Source organism: Phacochoerus africanus, chromosome 14 (genome assembly GCF_016906955.1).
Source record: "Phacochoerus africanus isolate WHEZ1 chromosome 14, ROS_Pafr_v1, whole genome shotgun sequence".
NCBI lineage: Eukaryota > Metazoa > Chordata > Mammalia > Artiodactyla > Suidae > Phacochoerus > Phacochoerus africanus.
The window spans coordinates 39,250,938-39,269,703 of NC_062557.1; the positions used below are offsets into that span (position 1 = coordinate 39,250,938).

At 46.7% G+C, this 18,766-nt stretch overlaps 1 protein-coding gene and 1 long non-coding RNA gene across 2 annotated transcripts in view; one reads left to right on the forward strand and one right to left on the reverse strand.

The window, feature by feature from the left end:
• LOC125113985 (WAP four-disulfide core domain protein 3-like) overlaps positions 1 to 18,766 on the reverse strand; it is a 136,695-nt gene that overhangs the window by 103,389 nt on the left and 14,540 nt on the right. The gene's annotated exons all lie outside the window — the stretch shown is intronic.
• Positions 6,006 to 7,775, forward strand: LOC125113990 (uncharacterized). The gene is made up of 3 exons (XR_007131660.1): positions 6,006 to 6,145; positions 6,799 to 6,915; positions 7,324 to 7,775. It is a non-coding gene; the product is annotated as an uncharacterized LOC125113990 (long non-coding RNA).

Here is an 18,766-nt window from a genome sequence, read left to right on the forward strand (position 1 = left end):
TTTATTTACTTACTTATTTTCTTTTTAGGGCTGCACCCAGGCATATGGAAGTCCCCAGGCTCAGGGTCAGATTGGACCTGCAGCTGCCGGCCTATGCCAGAGCCACAGCAACACCTGATCTGAGCCACATCTGGGACCTACACTGTAGCTTCCAGATCCTTAACCCACTGAGTGAGGCCAGGAATCAAACCTGCATCCTCGTGGATACTAGTCGGGTTCTTAACCCACTGAGCCACCACGGCAACTCTCAAAGTTCCCATTTTAGAAAGTCCTGGCTGACCTACGGCTACCTGACCCCTTGGGTGACCCCACTTTTCCCTTCCATGCTATAATTCCTGCTCTTATGTTTTAAATTCACCAATAAAGAAAAACCCACAAAACCCTGGGCACCCCACCCTCCAATAAAAGCAGAACCCCAGGTCTGAGTGCTCTCTCTGTGTGTGTGTGTGTGTGCAACCTTGTTGTGCGGCCCCAGGTTTGCTATCTACCCTCCAGAACCTATGAGTAACAAACTCTGACTTTTCTAAGTTCCCCATGGTTGTTGCTGAGGTGCCTCTTGCAGTCACAGTTTGAACCACAGGGCCGATGCAGCCGCAACACTGGTTCCAGGCGGGGAAATGTCTATGGGGTGCCCACAAGGAGTCTGGCCCGGGTGAGGCCCCCAGGCATTCCTAGCCAATAGCATCCCTATCACAGGCTGATACTGACACAAAATAACTGGCCCCTGGGTCACCTGGGCTAGCTGGCTAGGAATGATGAGCCTTAAAATTCTGTTACTCTTTGAACAGCAAAGCTCTCTGAAAGGGATCTACCCTATGGATATAAAGACAAAGGTGAAGTCGCACGTGTAACAGTGTTCAGGGCAGCTTATTTGTAACAATTCGAAGATGACCTACAATTAAGTACACAATAGTATATTCCTGGAATAATAATTAGCCCTTGGAAACTGAGAAAGTAAAGAAATTTTAAAAGAAAGCCCTTGTTTCTCAAAAACCCTAAACCATTTGCTGTTTCCTTATTATAAAGTTAAGGTGGCATTTCCAGGTTTTTTCTGGCAGCTCAAAGATGTCACCAAGGATTCTCTTCTTAAAATGCCTCCCCTTCTCTCATCATTTTGTTGGCCTTTCTTCTTTGGGCTTGTTACCTCATGGTTATGAAGTGGCTGCTGCTGCTCAGGCATCACATCTTCATGAAAGGTCTTATCCATAGGCATAGGAAAGACTCTCATAGGGATAAAGAAAAAGCAATGTTCCTACTGTTTTCATCTTTTTCTTTTTTTTAGGGTTACATCCATGGCATATGAAGGTTCCCAGACTAGGGGTCAAATCAGAGCAATATCTGCCAGCGTATGCCATGGCTACATCAAGGCCAGATCCCAGCCACATCCACAACCTACACTGCAGCTTGTGGCAACGCCGAATCCTTTAACCAACTGAGAGAGGCCAGGGATTGAACCCATATCCTCATGGATACTAGTGGGGTTCTTAACCCAGTGAGCCACAATGGGAAATCTGCTGTTTTTAATTCAAAAATTTTTTTTGGTCTTTTTTTTTTTTGGTCTTTTTGTCTTTTAGGGTTGCACCTGAGGCATGTGGAGGTTCCCAGGCTAAGGGTCGAATCGCAGCTGTAGCCTCTAGCCTACACCACAGCCACAGCAATGCTAGATCTGAGCCACATCTGCAACCTACACCACACCTCTCGGCAACACCAGATCCTTAACCCACTGAGCAAGGCCAGGGATAGAACCCGCAACCTCGGGGTTCCTAGTCGGATTCGTTTCTGTTGTGCCACAACAGGAACTCCTTTTTTTGGTCTTTTTGGGGCTGCACCCATGGCATATGGAGGTTCCCAGTCTAGGGGTCGAATTGGAGCTGTAGCCCCCAGCCTACGCCAGAGCCACAGCAATGCAGGATCCGAGCCGCGTCTGCAACCTACACCACAGCTCACGGCAACGCTGGATCGTCAACCCACTGAGTGAGGCCAGGGATCGAACCCGCAACCTCATGGTTCCTAGTCGGATTCGTTAACCACTGCGCCACGACGGGAACTCCCTCTTTTATTTTTAAATTTTTATTTTCTTCTTTGTAGGCCCACACCGGCAGCATATGGAAGGTCCCAGGCTAGGGGTCAAATTGGAGCTACAGCTGTCAGCCCATGCCACAGCCACAGCCACAGCCACATCAGATCTGAGCTGCATCTGTGAGCTACACCAACAACTTACAGCAACTCTAGATCCTTAACCCACTGAGGGAGGCCAGGGATGGAATCTACATCCTCATAGACACTATGTCAGGTTCTTTTTTTTTTTTTTTTTTTTTGCTAGTTAGGGCCACACCTGTGGCATATGGAAGTTCCCAGGCTAGGGGTCGAATCAGAGCTACAGCGGCTGGCCTATACCACAGCCACAGCAACGTGGGATCCGAGCCTTGTCTGCAACCTACACTACATCTCACAGCAACACCGGATCCTTAACCCACTGAGCAAGGCCAGGGATCAAACCCGCATCCTCATGCATACTAGTCAGGTTCGTTAACCGCTGAGCCACAGTGAGAACTCCCCCTTTAAGAGCTGCTTAATTCACTCAGCCGTGAGCCTAATGCATTAATATTATCATGCACTAATGGTTTCAATTTTTTTTTTGTCTTTTTGTCTTTTGTCTTTGTTGTTGTTGTTGTTGTTGTTGCTATTTCTTGGGCTGCTCCCGCGGCATAGGGAGGTTCCCAGGCTAGGGGTTGAATCGGAGCTGTAGCCACCGGCCTACGCCAGAGCCACAGCAACGCGGGATCCGAGCCTCGTCTGCAACCTACACCACAGCTCACGGCAACGCCAGATCATTAACCCACTGAGCAAGGGCAGGGACCGAACCTGCAACCTCATGGTTCCTAGTCGGGTTCGTTAACCACTGCGCCACGATGGGAACTCCTGGTTTCAATTTTTAATTGTTATAAATATACTACACCAAACTTTCTCCATAAATGAGGTTTTTCCATAGGAGTTTTTTTTCCTTAGCTGAGGACTTTCTGGGTCAAAAAGTAAGGATATTTCAGGCTCCTGATCTATCTAGACACCCTATTCTACTGCACGTTCATTTCTCTACCCTATTGTTACAAAGAACGATGACATATTGTAGGGACTTGTGAATGTTTGATGGTTGAAACGGTGATTGAAAAGCTAGCCTCCTCTATCTGGCCATGTCTGTAGCCCAGGCTTTCCCAGTTCCATTCTGTCCATCTGGGTCTGGATCAAACATGGCTCAGGCTATTCAAGGCTCTGTGACATCATTAGATATGTCACGGTCAAAACACCTGTCAAGAACATTAGAAATGTCTCCTCTGAGAAAGGGGAACAGTCGAGAGATAGATCTGTTCTTGATAGAAAGAACCAGCTGAGCTTGATCCCCTGGTGACAACAACTCCTGGATTCTCTGCTTTGGGGTTAATCATTTCCTTAGAAGCAACATGATGTCATGGTGCTTTTCACCCAGGGTTGGGTGCTGTGGCCTCACCCACAGATGTCACGCTACTTGGTCAGAAGAGCTGTAGCCGAGCATCAGATCTGCTCTGTGGGAGGAGCTGTCAATCTGTAGATCTTTCCATGGACCTAGAGTTCTGACACTAACATTATCTCGCCTCCTGTCAAAACGTTTCCACCCAAGTCAGCCCCAACAAGTGAGCAATTGAGCTCTTCGTGGATGCCCTGAACGTGAGTGACCACGTGGACCCCAGCAGGTGCTCATACTGTGACACCATGCAACAACATCCTTTCTGGCCATTCCTGGCTTCCAGCTCTTCATGCTCCAGAGGGGTCCTGAAATGGACAAGGATGTGGTTGGGACCCCAGAAGGATGTAGGCAGCAGCAAGCACCTAGTCTTATCTAGCCTTTGCCCTCTGCCTGTCCATCTCTGATGAGTTCCCCGTGGCTGCCCCTGTTGACCATCTTCCCACCGCAGCCCTCAGCCCTCAAGTCTTGTCTTATTGCAAGACTCTCAACCCTCATCCTTTTAGCATTGTTTCCCAATGCTCTGGACGGACATGTAAGCCATATCATATAGCCCTGTGGTTGAGGTTGCCTACATGGAAGCAAAAAAACTTCACAGATGGTTTCAAAATGTTCTTTTTGTGTGTGCAATTTTTATATATTATTATTCTTTTCTTTATAGGGCCGCACCTGGAGCATATGGAAGCTCCTGGGACTAGGAATTAAATTGCAGCTGCAGCCACAGCCACAACAATGCAGGATCCGAGCCACAGCCACAACAATGCAGGATCCGAGCTGTACCTGCAACCTACGCCACAGCTTTCGACAATGCCGGATCCTTAACCCATTGAGCGAGGCCAGGATCGAACCCACATCCTCACAGACACTATGCCGGTTCTTAACCCACTGAGCCACAACAGGAACTCCTCACAATGCTCTGAGCTATTTCCCAAGATGTTCTATCTATTCTAGTGTCAGGATCTCTGAGGCAGAAGAGGACTAGGACCTATTTTCAGTCAGGTAAATTGAGATCTAATGCAATCATTAGCAAGATGCACATGTCAGGTCCAGATGGCTCCTAGGTTGAGCCAATGGCAGATGCCCTCAGTTCTCCCAAGGAGCCCCACCCTTTGGGTGCTGTCCAGAAGGTGGTGTCTTGCTGGGAAATGTCTCTGTGGACCAGAGCAAGTTCCCCGAAAAGAGAGGCACCAAAGGGTCACTCTTCCAATAGGTACATTTCCTAAAGATGGAGCTAGGGACTGAGAACATGACAGAGGCAGAGATTCAAAACACAAATTCCAGGTACAGAAGAAATGCTCGTTCCCTTGGTTGTCTTGTGCCCTACCCTGTAGTCCGGAGCACTGACAGCTCCATCAATTTCTTGCTGGCCCCTTTCCAGGGTGAAAAAGATTGACATAGTGTTTCTTGGGTCCTGGATTGTCACTTCCTCATGGTGAAGGCAGATACCTCACTGCCCACTGCTTCTCTTCATTCTCTCCAGATCCGGCACAGATTTGCTGGTGATCATGGTGAGATGCACAGGCAGTGGTGCCACTCTGATGTAACGTCAGTATCACTCCCTCTTTCTTAGAGACAGGTGGGGCTCAAGGAGAAGCGACAATCCAGGGAACGTGGGGCGAGGAGCAGATAGGCACAGGTAGTCAGTTTATTTTTTATGTTTTTCCTCTTCCTGGGATTCCTTTTTGCATCTTCCTTGTTAATATTTAATATTAAAAAAATCCTCTTTTTAAGAAGATGGCCATAAGCTCTTAAACATTAGCCATTATGTCCATTGGTGGACTGACTTTATCATTTCAACCCTGTAAAGTATGTAGTGTGGTGTTAATTATTCACTCACAGATAAGCTGCACCAAACAACACCGTCCTTAACATCTTCCCCATTTGTGAGTTCATTTCCATGGGGTAGAATCTGAGAAGCAGAATTACTAGTTCAAAGTGTATGGTCATTTTTAAGGTTACGGACCCTCATCCAGATTAAATCCAGACTTCACTGTAGGTCTATGATGGGTATTTGACAAATTGACCAATGACCTGAAATCTAATCCTTACTTTCACCATTCTTATACCTCCAAGCTTTCCAATTCCATACTTTCCATCTAGGGTGTGGTTAAGACTTCGTGGTGTTTTTACACATGTCACACTGATACACTTGGGGCCATTGTGGGCGTCCCTCAGAGCATTCTGCTCTACAGAAAAAAGCTGTGCCCACTCACTTCAGGGACACATCTGTCATGTGGAGCAGAAAAAGCTAAGCACTATCCCTGGTCCCCCATCTGGAGAAACAACTTCCTCATAAGCACCCAAGTAAATTGGCAATTGAATTGCTCTGTGCATTGGCATTGCTCTGTGCGCACGGAGCCTCTGTGATAACCCTACGCAACCCTGGGTTGTAGAACTCATATGACAGCACTGCACTTAAAATTCCTCCCTTAGCCACCTCCGGTTTTTATGTTCCTGCAGCCCAGGGCCGTCTATAAAAAGGAGTGAAGATAGCTCAGATGCCAGAAGGAGGCTGGCGGGAGTCAGTTCCCAAGCCCCACCGCAGCTCTGCCCACGCCCTTCTGCCTGCCTGTCGAGCATCAGGAAGGTCCTCGTAGCTACGTCTCTGCCTCCTCTGCACCACAGCCCTCTGCTCCTCTGCCCAAGGTGAGTCTGTTGTCCACCCTCCTTTAACAGTTGCTGCCCACACCCTGGTCCAAAGTCTGGTCCAAGTGCTATGGCTTCAGAACCCTCGCATGTGACACGAAAGAACCTTGAATGGAGTTTCCAAAACCACACAGTTGGTTTCTTCAAGAAAGTACAAAGGGAATCTATTGATTGGGGCTGCAGGATGGAATTAGCAGGGGGTTTTAAGCTACTTTCTAGATTAGAATATTGAAGTCTAACGTATTTGCTTTTCAGTTTGGGGTAGGAGCTAGGTCCATGTAGATCCTATTGGTGGTGGTAAGTTTCAGAATCACTCCAGCAACTCCCAAGCAGTGTGGAACTCATCCCTGCTTTCACGTCGATCTCTTGTGATTTAACTGATCAGAAAAAATTTCCTCCAAGAGAGTTAGGGGAAGGAAGTAGAGTCTGGAGTTTAGTTCCCTGTAGAGTCAGAGAGAGACCAATACAGAAGGACCAGACCAAAGACGAGACTGGGGAAAGTAATGAGAATAAACAAATGAAAGAATCGAATTATGTCCAGTTTCCTTTCCCCTAAGCCTCAACTCTGAGCCATGCTGTCTCTCTCCACTTCTCCCTGACCCTCTGGGGCTTGACCATGCACCTGAGTAACAGCCATCCTCGTTCCCCCACAGAAAAGATTCATGCACGCCCCCAAACTGCTGCTTCACCTACACCTCCCGGAAGATCCCCTACCAATATGCGGTCGCCTATTTTAAGACCAGTGGCCAGTGCCCCACACCAGCTATCATGTAAGTGTGTCAGTCCTTCTGCTCAGGCCTGGGGACCCCCAGGATGTGGAGGCTGGGATGTGTCCACAGGAATCAGGGCAGAGCACAGGGAGCAGACCACCAGTGCACTGGCTTGTGGATAAGGAGCTGTCCTGGGAAGGTGCCCAGCCCTCGGGGTGGGGGTGGGGGGTTGCGGGTGCAGGACACAGAGAGAGGTCACTGGGCTGTTTCCTGATTTGGAATGGGGCTTTCAAGGGGCCAGGGAGGACATGGGCAGAAGCAGAGGGGAGCGAGGAGAACAAGAGACAGCAGAGAGGCAGCGGCCTGAGGTTACCTCCATCAACCCCGTAACAACGAAGGTCAAGAGGCCACAGGAGGTTACGAACATCCTTACTTAATCTCTATACAATCCTTCTGCCCTCTCCACAGCTTACTCAGCAGAAAGGGCCTGTATGTCTGTGCCAATCCCACCCACATCTGGGTCCAGGAGTACATCAGGGACCTGGAGAAGAACCCTTGAGTGGTCCAGAAGGAAGCTGTCAAAGCTGTGGGTACACCAGGCAGCAGGGACCTGAACCAGGGGACCGTCCCTGCAACCCCAGAAGTTCCCTCTCCCTTCCACTAACCACGTGTGGAAAACTTTCTTTAGTTAAGCTGTTTAAATACTGTAGGTCATGTTATTCGTTTGATGCTATCTCCAAAAAATCACCTGACATACCCTTACTCCCAAGCCCCTTCCCAGTTGACCATATAAGGGGTGACTCATGGTTAGGATGATGGCAAATGATGGTACTCCTGTCTCTGGGTAGACACTGGACCAAATCTATCCACAGATGCTTATTGAGTTTTTTTCTTTTTTTTTTTTTGTCTTTTTTTGCTATTTCTTTGGGCCGCTCCCGCGGCATATGGAGGTTCCCAGGCTAGGGGTCTAATCGGAGCTGTAGCCGCCGGCCTACGCCAGAGCCACAGCAACGCAGGATCCGAGCTGCGTCTGCAACCTACACCACAGCTCACGGCAACGCCAGATCATTAACCCACTGAGCAAGGGCAGGGATCGAACCTACAACCTCATGGTTCCTAGTCAGATTCGTTAACCACTGCGCCACGACGGGAACTCCTGCTTATTAAGTTTTGAAGAGCCCTTTACTCTGCTAAAAATGTCAGAATAATAAAGATTCTTGTTGTTTTTTTAAGTAAATCATGGACATTTGGTTTTTCTTTTATTTTCCCCAACAAATCAGTTTCATTGGTTGAAAGGAATAAGAGGGAAGAGTTGGAGACATGAGGGCAAGAGAAAGAGGTCATTCCAACCATACCAGGCTTTATCGTGGAGGAACTATTCTTCATAGGCTTCAAAAGAAGCAAAGTACTAAAAAAAAAAATGCAAATGTATATGCACCAGGGAAACACACCAAAGCAAAGCATTCAATCATGCATGTTTGTGGCTTTTCATAAATTCAGCTTTTCCTAAGAATAAAGACTAGCAGTGTCTAAGGACATACTATGAACCACAGCCTGTGGTCAGGGATTTACATGCATTGTCTAGTCTTCAAAATATCCTACGTTGTATATGTTCTGAGTCTCTCTCTTTGACATAAGAGAAAACAGAGTTTCAGTAAGTTTGTCCAGGGTCACACAGCTAGTAATGCTGTGGTCAAATCTGCAGAACAAAGCAAGACCCACACTCCTTCCCTTTTTCTTTTTACGGCCATACCTGTGGACTATGGAAATGGTGCAGAATTGTGATTGTGATTTTGTTAAATCCTTATTTTTAAGTACATAGACTGAAATAGTGCAGTAGGCAGAATAATGACCCCCACCCCACCCTCACCCCCAAAGAGGCCCACGTCCTAATCTCTGGAACCTATGAATAGGTTACATTACACAGCAAAGAGAAATCAAGACTGCTGTCAACTGACTCCAAGATGGGGAGATTATCCTAGATTATCTATGTGGGCCCAATATAATCACGAGGGTCCTTATAAGGGAGACAGGAGTGTCAGTGTGTGGGTGACACAATGTGAGAAAGAGGGGACCAGCCATCACTGGCTAAAGACAAGGAATGCCAGCAGCCTCTAGAAGCCAAAAAAAAGACAAGAAAATGTATTTTCCCTTAGAGCCTCCAAAAAGGAATAGGCAGCCCTGCAGATACCTTGATTTTAACCCAGTGAGACTCATTTCAGATAGCCAGTCTCCAGAACTGTGAGAGAATAAATGTACGTTGGGTTTATTTTTTTTGTTTTTTGGGGGGGTTTTTTTGTTTGTTTGTTTGTTTGTTTTTTCTGTTTAGGACCATACCCTTGGCATATGGAGGTTCCCAGGATAGGGGTCAAATTGGAGCTGCAGCTGCCGGCCTATGCCACAGGCACAGCAATGCTAGATCCAAGCCACATCTGCAACCCATATGACAGCTCACAGCAACACCAGATCCTTAACCCACTGAGCAAGACCATGGATGGAACCTGCATCCTCATGGATACTAGTCAGATTCGTAACCCACTGAGCCACAACAGGAACTCCTAGACGTATGTTAAAACAAGCCACTGCGTTTGGGGTAATTCGTTACAGCAGCAATAAGAAGCTAATACAAATATTTATGGGAAAAGAAAAAAAAAAAAACTGTGGTGGTTTTAAAACATGGCCATAATCTTCTGACAGTCCTCTTGTGAAGAGGTGGGGTCTAGGTCCCCTCTCCTTGAATCTGGAGAGGCTGTGACTGCTCTGAGCAATAGATTATTGTGAAAGAGATGTGAGGGGACTTCTGAGGTTAGGTCATCACAAATCATGCAGCTCCCACCTTATTCACTGCGAATACTCATCTTTGTGCCCTCAGACCGCCCTCTGGAAGGGGCACATGCACACAGCTCCAGCTGACAGTCCCAACCGAGGCCTCAGACTTGGGACCAAGGAAGCCATCTTGGTGCATTTTCCAGCCCAGGTAGCGAGGGTTGTTTTTGAACTGGACTGCTAATTTTATCGCATCATCATTCATATCACATCTGTGTGGTCGGGTCAGCTGTGAAAAAGCATCAGCATCTTCTGCTCTCTGGGGGAGAAAGAGCCCACAGGGCGTACACACATCTGTCCTTGCTAGCAGGCCTGTTGCAAGACCCAGCTCCTGGCTGCCCACAATCCAGTGAAATCATTTCTTCAGAAGGACCTCAAAGAATAATTTCATCAGAAGTGTCACCAACCAATGGAGAAATTGAGCTGTTCTTACAGATACCCCAAACCCCTCTGTTAACCAAAGGGTGTGAACAACCGGGATTACCCAACTCATGGCATAACACCAACACTATGATTAAAATGTTCCCTCCCAGCCACCCCCGCTTTCTATCTTCTAATGCCATGGGCTCTCTATGAAGAGAAATGGTAATGGCTTGAAGCCAAGAAAGAGGTCTCTCTTTCAGAAAGGTCCAGGCTAAATGGTTCAGAGAGAAAGAGCATGGATAATTGAGGCCACATTCATGAATACACGGCAAGAGGCTTAGTCCGGGTCGATGAATTTCCCATTAGGTCAGGTAAGTCTAGATTCACGTCAGGTGTTCCCCAAAGTAATCGGCTTTCAAAAAACAAAACCAAACCAAAAGGCTAGACTAGAGAAGCAATGAGATCCTACTGTAGAGCAGAGGAAACTATATCCAAACTCTTGGGACAGAACATGATGGAAGGTAATATGAGAAAAAGAATGTCACTTGCTGTACAGCAGAAATTGGCACAACCCTGAAAGCAACCATTCTTTCATTTAAAAAAAAATAATAAATTATTTGTTAAAAAGGAATAGGAAAGAAGAAGGATGCTGTGAACTTGAGAGAGGTCAGTCCCCTCTAGCATGGACAAGAGTCTACACCTATGCAATCCTTTGTATTTATTTATTTAGGTTGCACCTGCAGCATGTGGAAGTTCCTGGGCCAGGGATTGAACCCCGTGCCACAGCTGCGACTTGCACCACAGCTGTGGCAATGCCAGGTCCTTAACCCCCTGTACCACAGGGAAATGTCCTACCTATGCAATTCTTGCTAAGAAACCCTTTGTTGGCATTTTCAAAAGGAAGTGTCCACTGCAAGTCAGCATGGGTGCGGCTACAGGGAGTGAGGCTGGGTTAACTCCACTTCCTTCTCTGGCAGATTCCTCAGACATCTGAGGAATGGTGGGCTGGAAAGAGCTGTAGACAAAGGCTCTGACCTCGAGTATTTAATCCAAGTACCCTGGAATCAGCTGGGAAAATGGTAAAATTCAGGAAACTAATGTACAGTCTACTATGGGCCAGCACATTGTCATACGTGCCAATGCAAAAAAAACCAATTTAACCAAAAAAAAAAAAAAATCCCTTGGAGCCTTGATCTTCCCCAATTACCCCCAACCCCAACCCCAGTCCTTTCTTTTTTATTTTTTTTTTGTTTGTTTGTTTTGTATTGTTTTGTTTCATAGCCCTTTCTTTTTTGAATAGGGAGGTAGAGTCAGTGAGGCAAGAATAAAGCTTTGAGAGAAGGGTGCATGTTGCTTAGAAAGCCTGGAAGGCAGATGACTCAGTGTCACCATTCAAGGAGGCCAGGAATTAGCATAGGGACCCAAACCGTGGTATGACTCAGCTTCTTCCATCCTGCTGCCTGCCGCTGTGTGTTCCCCACATCCGATATTCTGCTAACCAAGGAGCAAAAGCCACTGTCTGCCACCTGTCTGGTCCTGTGCACACCCAGCAACCCCCAGTCAGCAGGAGAAAGGCAGCCATCAGAAGTACTCACTACCGTGCCTCTCCAGCTCCGGAACTTACAAAACTGATGCAAGGCACCGCTCCCCACCTAGGCTCTTATTTGTCGGGAGAAATCAGGTAGCTCAGACCCTCTCCATCCACCTGCAGTAGGGAGACTGAAGTGTCAGGGGAGGAATCCATGGTCTTCCCTTCCTTGCTTTCCCTTAAAGCAGCGGACAAGTGCCCCGTTCCACTCACCCACCTCCTTGCCAGGATACAGCTAGCCAGGGCCCCAGAGAATAAGCCACGCAGGCCGGCTTTGTCACTGCCTGCAGGGCCCACATGGATGAAAGGGGATGAAAGCTATCGGGGGACCAGCCCCACAGGACTGGGACCATGAACCTGACCTCCCTTCTCTCCGGTCACATGCTCTTCCACCTATTCCTCAAACACGCCTAAATCATTCCACCTCCAACCTTTGTCCTTGTTGTTCCCTCTCCCAGGACACACCTCCCCTGATCTTTGCAAGTCTGGCTCCTCCTCCACAAGCTGGTCCCAGCTGCAAGAAGAGCCCCTCTGAAGAGGCCCCCCGACTGGCATAACGATTAAGCCAACTCCACTCAACTGTCAGGCTCTGCCATGTCACCAAGGTTGATTTTCTTCCTAGCTTATAATTCTACCTCCTACTAACCTTGGTTGTCTGCCTTCCCCCCTATAATTTGAGCACCTAAACAGCAGAAGCCTTGCTTTTCTTGTCTGCCTCTGTATCCCCAGGGCCTAGCAGGTGCCTGGCATCCATCTGCTGATGCACGAGCAGCAGCTCTAAGGAAGGTCTCCACGAGAACACAGCAAGGAAGATTTCACTCAGATTGTTTATGTCACATACTCCTTTCAGGAACCATGCGAAGCTCTAAAAGCTTAATGAAATGACTCCGAAGTTCCCATAGCTTGTTACGTAGTGGACTCTATGACTAAAAACAATGTCTCTGACTATATCAAAAGTTCCTGCTCTTTCCATGAGAACAGGGGGTTACATTTCTCTTTTTAGTAGGAGAACTTTTTTTTCTTTTTGAGGGCCGCACCTGCAGCATATGGAAGTTCCCAGGCTAGGGGTCAAATCAGAGCTATAGCTGCTGGCCTAGGCCACAGGCACAGGAATGCCAGATCCAAGCCATGTCTGCAACCTACACTGCAGCTAGAGGCAACACAGGATCCTTAACCCACTGAGCAACGCCAGGGATTGAACCCACCTCCTTGCAGACACTAGGTCAAGTTCTTAACCCACTGAGCCACAATGGGAACTCCAAGGAGAACATTTTCTTGACAGACAAACTGGAACCCCATTATAGAAACCTAATTTTTTAAAAAAATCCACAGGTGCTTAAAACCACAATGAGGTATTACCTTGTACCGTAAATAGAGCTACTCTACAAGTTACAGAAAATAACAAATGGTGGTGAGGCTGTGGAGATATTGGAACGCTTGTGCCCTGTTGATGGGAATATAAAATGGTACAATGGCTGTGGGAAACAGTGTGGCAGTTCCTACAAAAATTAAAAAAGGATTTACCCTATGACTCAGCAATCCCTTGTCTGGGTGCATATGCAGACTTTGAAAACAGGGTCTTACAGAGGTATTTGCAATACTTATTCACAATAGCTAAAATGCAAGAGCAGCCCAGGGTCCATGAACAGATGCAGATGGACAAGTAAGCAAAATGTTGTATATCCATACAATGGAATGTTCAGCTTTAAAAAAGGAAGGAAATTGTGATGTATGCTATCAAAATGGATGAACCTTGAAGTAAAGTGAAATCAGCCAGTCACCAAAAGAAACTGTATGATTCCACCGACACCCGAGATACCCAGAGGAGTCAAATTCGTAAAGACAGAAAGCCAATGGCGGAGACTGCCAATGGCTGGGGGGAGGAGAGGGAGCTATTGTTTAATGGGATGGAGTTTCAGCTCCGCAGGATCCATCAGTTCTGCGGATGGATGGAGGTGATGGTTTCACAGTGTGGGAATGGACTTGATACCACTGAACTGCACCCTTGGCAATGTCTACGGTGACGAATGTTCTATGCATTTTACCCCAATGAAAAGAAATTGAAGAAACACTCGGGTGCCCACTCTGAATTTGGTGGGAACAGAGGTGGGAGATGTCCCCTCTGCCTGACATGCCAGCAGGGTGACCCACTCACCCCTGCGTTAGCACCAAAAGTCACACATCCCAGGAACCCCCTTAGTCTCAGGATGGTGACTCATCCGACTTCTCAGTCACGAAACCATTGCGGCGTCCTGTGCAGGAACCCTGCAGCACCAACTTGAGGGTGACAAGCTACAACTGGCTTCTATGGAATCCACTGCCCAGCCTCTGGCTCCCCAGCTCAGCCCAGAAGAAGCCTATCCCTCAGCCCCACTCCTGGAGGCAGTCTTGGCTGAGCAGAGAGCCTTGCTCCTTCCTGATAAGGTGGCATACATACATATAACCAAAACATACATATAACTGAATCACTTTGCTGTATACTGGAAACTAACAACATCATAAATCAAATATACTTCAATAAAAAAAAAAAAAAAGAGGAGTTCCCACCATGGGTCAGTGGTAAAGAACCCGACTAGTATTCATGAGGATGCAGGTTTGATCCCTGGCCTTGCTCAGTGGGTTAAGTACCTGGTTAAGCTGTGCTGTAGGTTGCAGATGAAGCTCAGATCTGGCATTGCTGTGGCTCTGAGCAGCTGTAGCTCCACCTCGACCCCTAGCTGGGGAACTTCCACATGCTACAGGTACAGCCCTAAAAAAAGAAAGAAAGAAAGAAAAAGTCCTCACGATGCCCACAACATTTTATATGATCTGCCCACCGGCCTCCAATTCCAACTGACCTTATCTCCTATTTTCTCCCTAGCTTCCTCCATTCAAGTTCAATGCCTTCCCTATTGCTCCCCAAACACAACAGGTAGGATCCAGCCCCAGGGCCTTATGTCCATTTCCTCTGCCGGTATATTCTTCCCCCAGATCTAGTCAGCTTCCTACAGCTTCCTCTGCTAAATGCCACCTTATCAGGAAAGGCTTCCTTTAAACATCCACTATTATTTAGCCCCTCCCTCCCCCCACAATTCCTGATCTTCCCTTTTCTCTTTTCTTTAACTCCATGGCGTTTATCAACTTGTCCTATATATTTACTTGTTTATGTTTACCCGTCTCCTTGCAATTAGAGTGGACGCTACACGAGGGTAGAGAGTTTTTGATATTTATTCACTGCTTCCCCTTCAGTACTTAAAGAAGTATCTTTAGTAGGTACTAGAAACTATTGGATGGAGGGAGGGAGGGAGGGAGGGGTCGATGGATGGGGTCACATGGGCTCGGAAACAAGCCTAAAGAGAAGAGGGCAGCCAGGAGAGATTAACTGTAACAAATCTGTTCTGAAGCGCACTTCTTCCCGGCTGGGGAAGAGCCCCACTCCAGTCCAAGCTGTCACCTGTACGACATTGTGATGTGCCTTGGAAATGGACAAAGGTTTGGCAGGTACACAGGATCCAATCAGACATGGGGAATGGTGCCCAAACAGTCAGGAAGACCATGAAATTCACGATTCAATTATGGGGGAAGAAACTGCTGAAGAAAGTCAGCTGTCACCTTAGTAGGAGATGCAAAACTCCATCCACACAGATCAGAGAGAAGAATCACAGAAAGAGCTAAAGGACTGGTGGACTGGCATTAACGGGTCTTCAGTGCCAGAGAGGAAGGTAATAAGTGTCTGGAAATAACTAAAGACAGGAAAAAAAATCTAGACTAGCCGAGGAATGGCTGCTACAGCCTCCATGAGGGTGCTGGCTTCTGTCTACACATGTCAAGCAGAAGCAGCACTGAAGGGTATAATAAGAACCTAGACGACACCAACCCTTTTTAAAAGATGAGAATCCCAAAGCCTCCTGTTGTCATTTCGACTATAAAAATAGAGCTCCATGTAATGGACAGGATCACACTTGACACGCACAAGCCTGGGTCTCAGTCCCTATCAGCCAATAAGCAGCCCCCAGTGCTGGGATGGTGGTCTGGTGGAAACCATACAGAATTGGCCCAGTGATCTCAAACTGCTTAAGATAATAATAACACTGAGCTCTAGTGGGTAAGCCTCAAAAAGCTTACAACTAAACATAGAAAGATGTAAATCAAGCCCAGAATATTAATATCCACATGCAGAGATTAGTTAAAAGTTTATAATGGCTGGAATCATCTACATAGTTTGGAATTTAGAGCATTAATATATATACTTTTTTTTTTGTCTTTTGTCTTTCTTTAGAGCCTCACCTGCAGCATATGGAGGCTCCCAGGCTCGGAGTCTAATTGGAACTACAGCGGCCGGTCTACGCCATAGCCACGGCAATGCCAGATCTGAGCCACATCTGCAACCTACACCACAGCTCATGGCAATGCTGGATCCTTAACCTGCTGAGTGAGGCCAGGGATCGAACCTCATGGTTCCTAGTCGGATTCGTTCTCACTGTGCCACGATGGGAACTCCATTTATAGTATATTTTTAAATGGCCTACTAGGGTATGTAATAGATGATTCTCGTGATTCTAATATAGAATGTGTGATTAAATAATTTATTTTGTACTTGTGGTTTTGAATTGGATGATGTAAGAGAATTTTGCTAATAGAGAGTACTGGAATGTTTAACACAACTTGATTTTTCTATGTTCATAATTTGTTATAATACAGGAGTGAAGTACTTTGGAAGATTTTGAGTGTTAGACTGGGCAAGGAGAGTACTTTTTAAAAGTCAACACAGGAGTTCCTGTCTGGGAGCAGCGGAAACGAATCTGACTAGCAACATGACGTTGCATGTTCATTCCCTCGCCTCTCTCAGTGGGTTAAGGATCTGGTATTGCCGTGAGCTCTGGTGTAGGTTGCAGACACGGCTCAGATCTGGCATTGCTGTGGCTCTGGTGTAGGCCGGCAGCAACAGCTCTGATTAGACCCGTAGCCTGGGAACCTCATATGCCACGGGTGCATCCCTAAAAAGACAAAAGTCAAAAGACAGGAAAAAAAAGTCAACATATTAAATTAATTAAAGCAGCTTGAAACATACAAAATCAATAAAGTTTTAAACAGAACTGGTTGTGTAAGGCCCATCTATTCTATTTGATTAAACATTAATCAAAGACCTCTTGGAGTTTGCACTGTAGCTCAGTGGTTAACGAACCTGACTAGTATCCATGAGGACATGGGTTCAATCCCTGGCCTCGATCAGTAGGTTAAGGATCCAGCATTGCCATGAGCTGTGGTATAAAATTGCAGACTCGGCTCAGAACTAGTATTACTGTGGCTGTGGTGTTGGCTGGCAGCTACAGCTCGAATTTGACCCCTAGCCTGGGAACCTCCATATGCTGCAGGTGTGGCCCTAAAAAGACAGAAAAAAACAAAAACAAAAACCTCTTAAATTTAGCTGGCTTTATAAATAGGGGAAGAGGGGTGAAGCAAAAGACTTATGGAAAATTAAATTTTTAATTTGTTGCTCTACCAAACTACCATTAATTTCAAAATCAGAGTAACTGCAAATCGCTTCCCACACACAAACTTTATCTGCAGACATGAAAAAACTCCCACCAATAAAGTTCATCCTCATCTCTCACCCTGATTGCTCCTCTTGGTCTCGCTACTTCCCTTCTTCCCCTTCACCTCCATTCTCCACTGCAGCCCCCTGAAAATCGTGCAAGAGCTTCCCATTTCACCTAGAATAAAATCCCAAATTCTCCTAGCATGTCCTGCCTGATGCTCCATACCTGGGCCCCTGCCTTTCTCCTGAGGCTCATCCTGTTCCCTCATCCTGAGGCTCCAGCCACACGGCCCTTCTTTCGTCACCCCCAAATGCATGATCCTCATTTTTTTTTCTCCCTCAGGGCCTTTGCACATGCTATTCCCTCTCCTAGGGCTTCTATTCAAATCTATTCTCCTAGGGATGGCCAACTCCCTCCTGTCCTTCAGGTCTCAGTTAAATGATCTTTCTTGGAGCAGCCTTCCATGAACCCCTAATACAAGTCTGGTCTCCAAACTGTTTCATAAAATCTTTTAACTAATCTATCACGGCTCTTATCCCACTTTGTAATTAGGTATTTATTATACATGATTATTTCTTCCTTTTTTTTTTTTTTTTGGTCTTTTGAGGGCCATACCTGCAGCATATGAAGGTTTCCAAGCTAGGGGTCAAATCAGAGCTGCAGCTGCCAGCCTGCACCATAGCCACAGCAATGCCAGATCCTTAACCCAACTGAATGAGGCCAGGAATAGAATCTGCATCCTCATGGATTCTTAGTCAGGTTTATTACCACTGAGCCATGACGGGAACTCCTTCTTTCATGTTTTTTTTCCCTCACAATACAGTCAACCCCATGAGACCAAGTAGCACTGGATTAGGAGAGGCAAATTTTTTGTTGATGGCTCAGACAGCATCTCCCCATCCCGACCTTTACTCTAAAAATGAAATCTGGGAGTTCCTGTCATGACGCAGTGGTTAACAAAGTGGACTAGGAACCATGAGGTTTCAGGTTCAATCCCTGGCCTCGCTCAGTGGGCTAAGGATCTGGCATTGCCATGAGCTGTGGTGCAGGTCACAGACAAGGCTCGGATCTGGCATTGCCGTGGCTCTGGTGTAGGCCGGCAGCTACAGCTCCGATTCAACCCCTAGCCTGGGAACCTCCATATGCCGCAGGTGCAGCCCTAAAAAGGACAAAATGCAAAAAGATACAAAAATATATAAAATAAAATAAAATAATAAAATAAAAATAAAAAATAAAAATGAGCTGGGTCCATAGGATCCTACCACCAGCCTTCTAGTTTAAAGGTCTGCAACCTACAGCCTGGGAGCCAGATCCAGCTGCTCCTGGTTTTTATAAATAAAGTTGTATTAGAACTCAGCCACACCTGTTGGTTTTCACATTGCCCATGGCTGCTTTTGCTCCACAAGTTCAGAGCCAGGCAGGTGTGACAAAGACTTTGTGTGGCCCACAGAGCTTAAAATAGTTACCTTCTAGGACAAGGTAATGACTATTCTGGTAGCCAAACCTCCCTGGGCCACCAGCCTCTAAGCTCCACCTGTCTCTCTCCCCAGAGAGACCAGTCCAGAAAGCTCCCATCATGACATGACCTGTTGGTTCTCCCTGCCCTGCTTCTAAC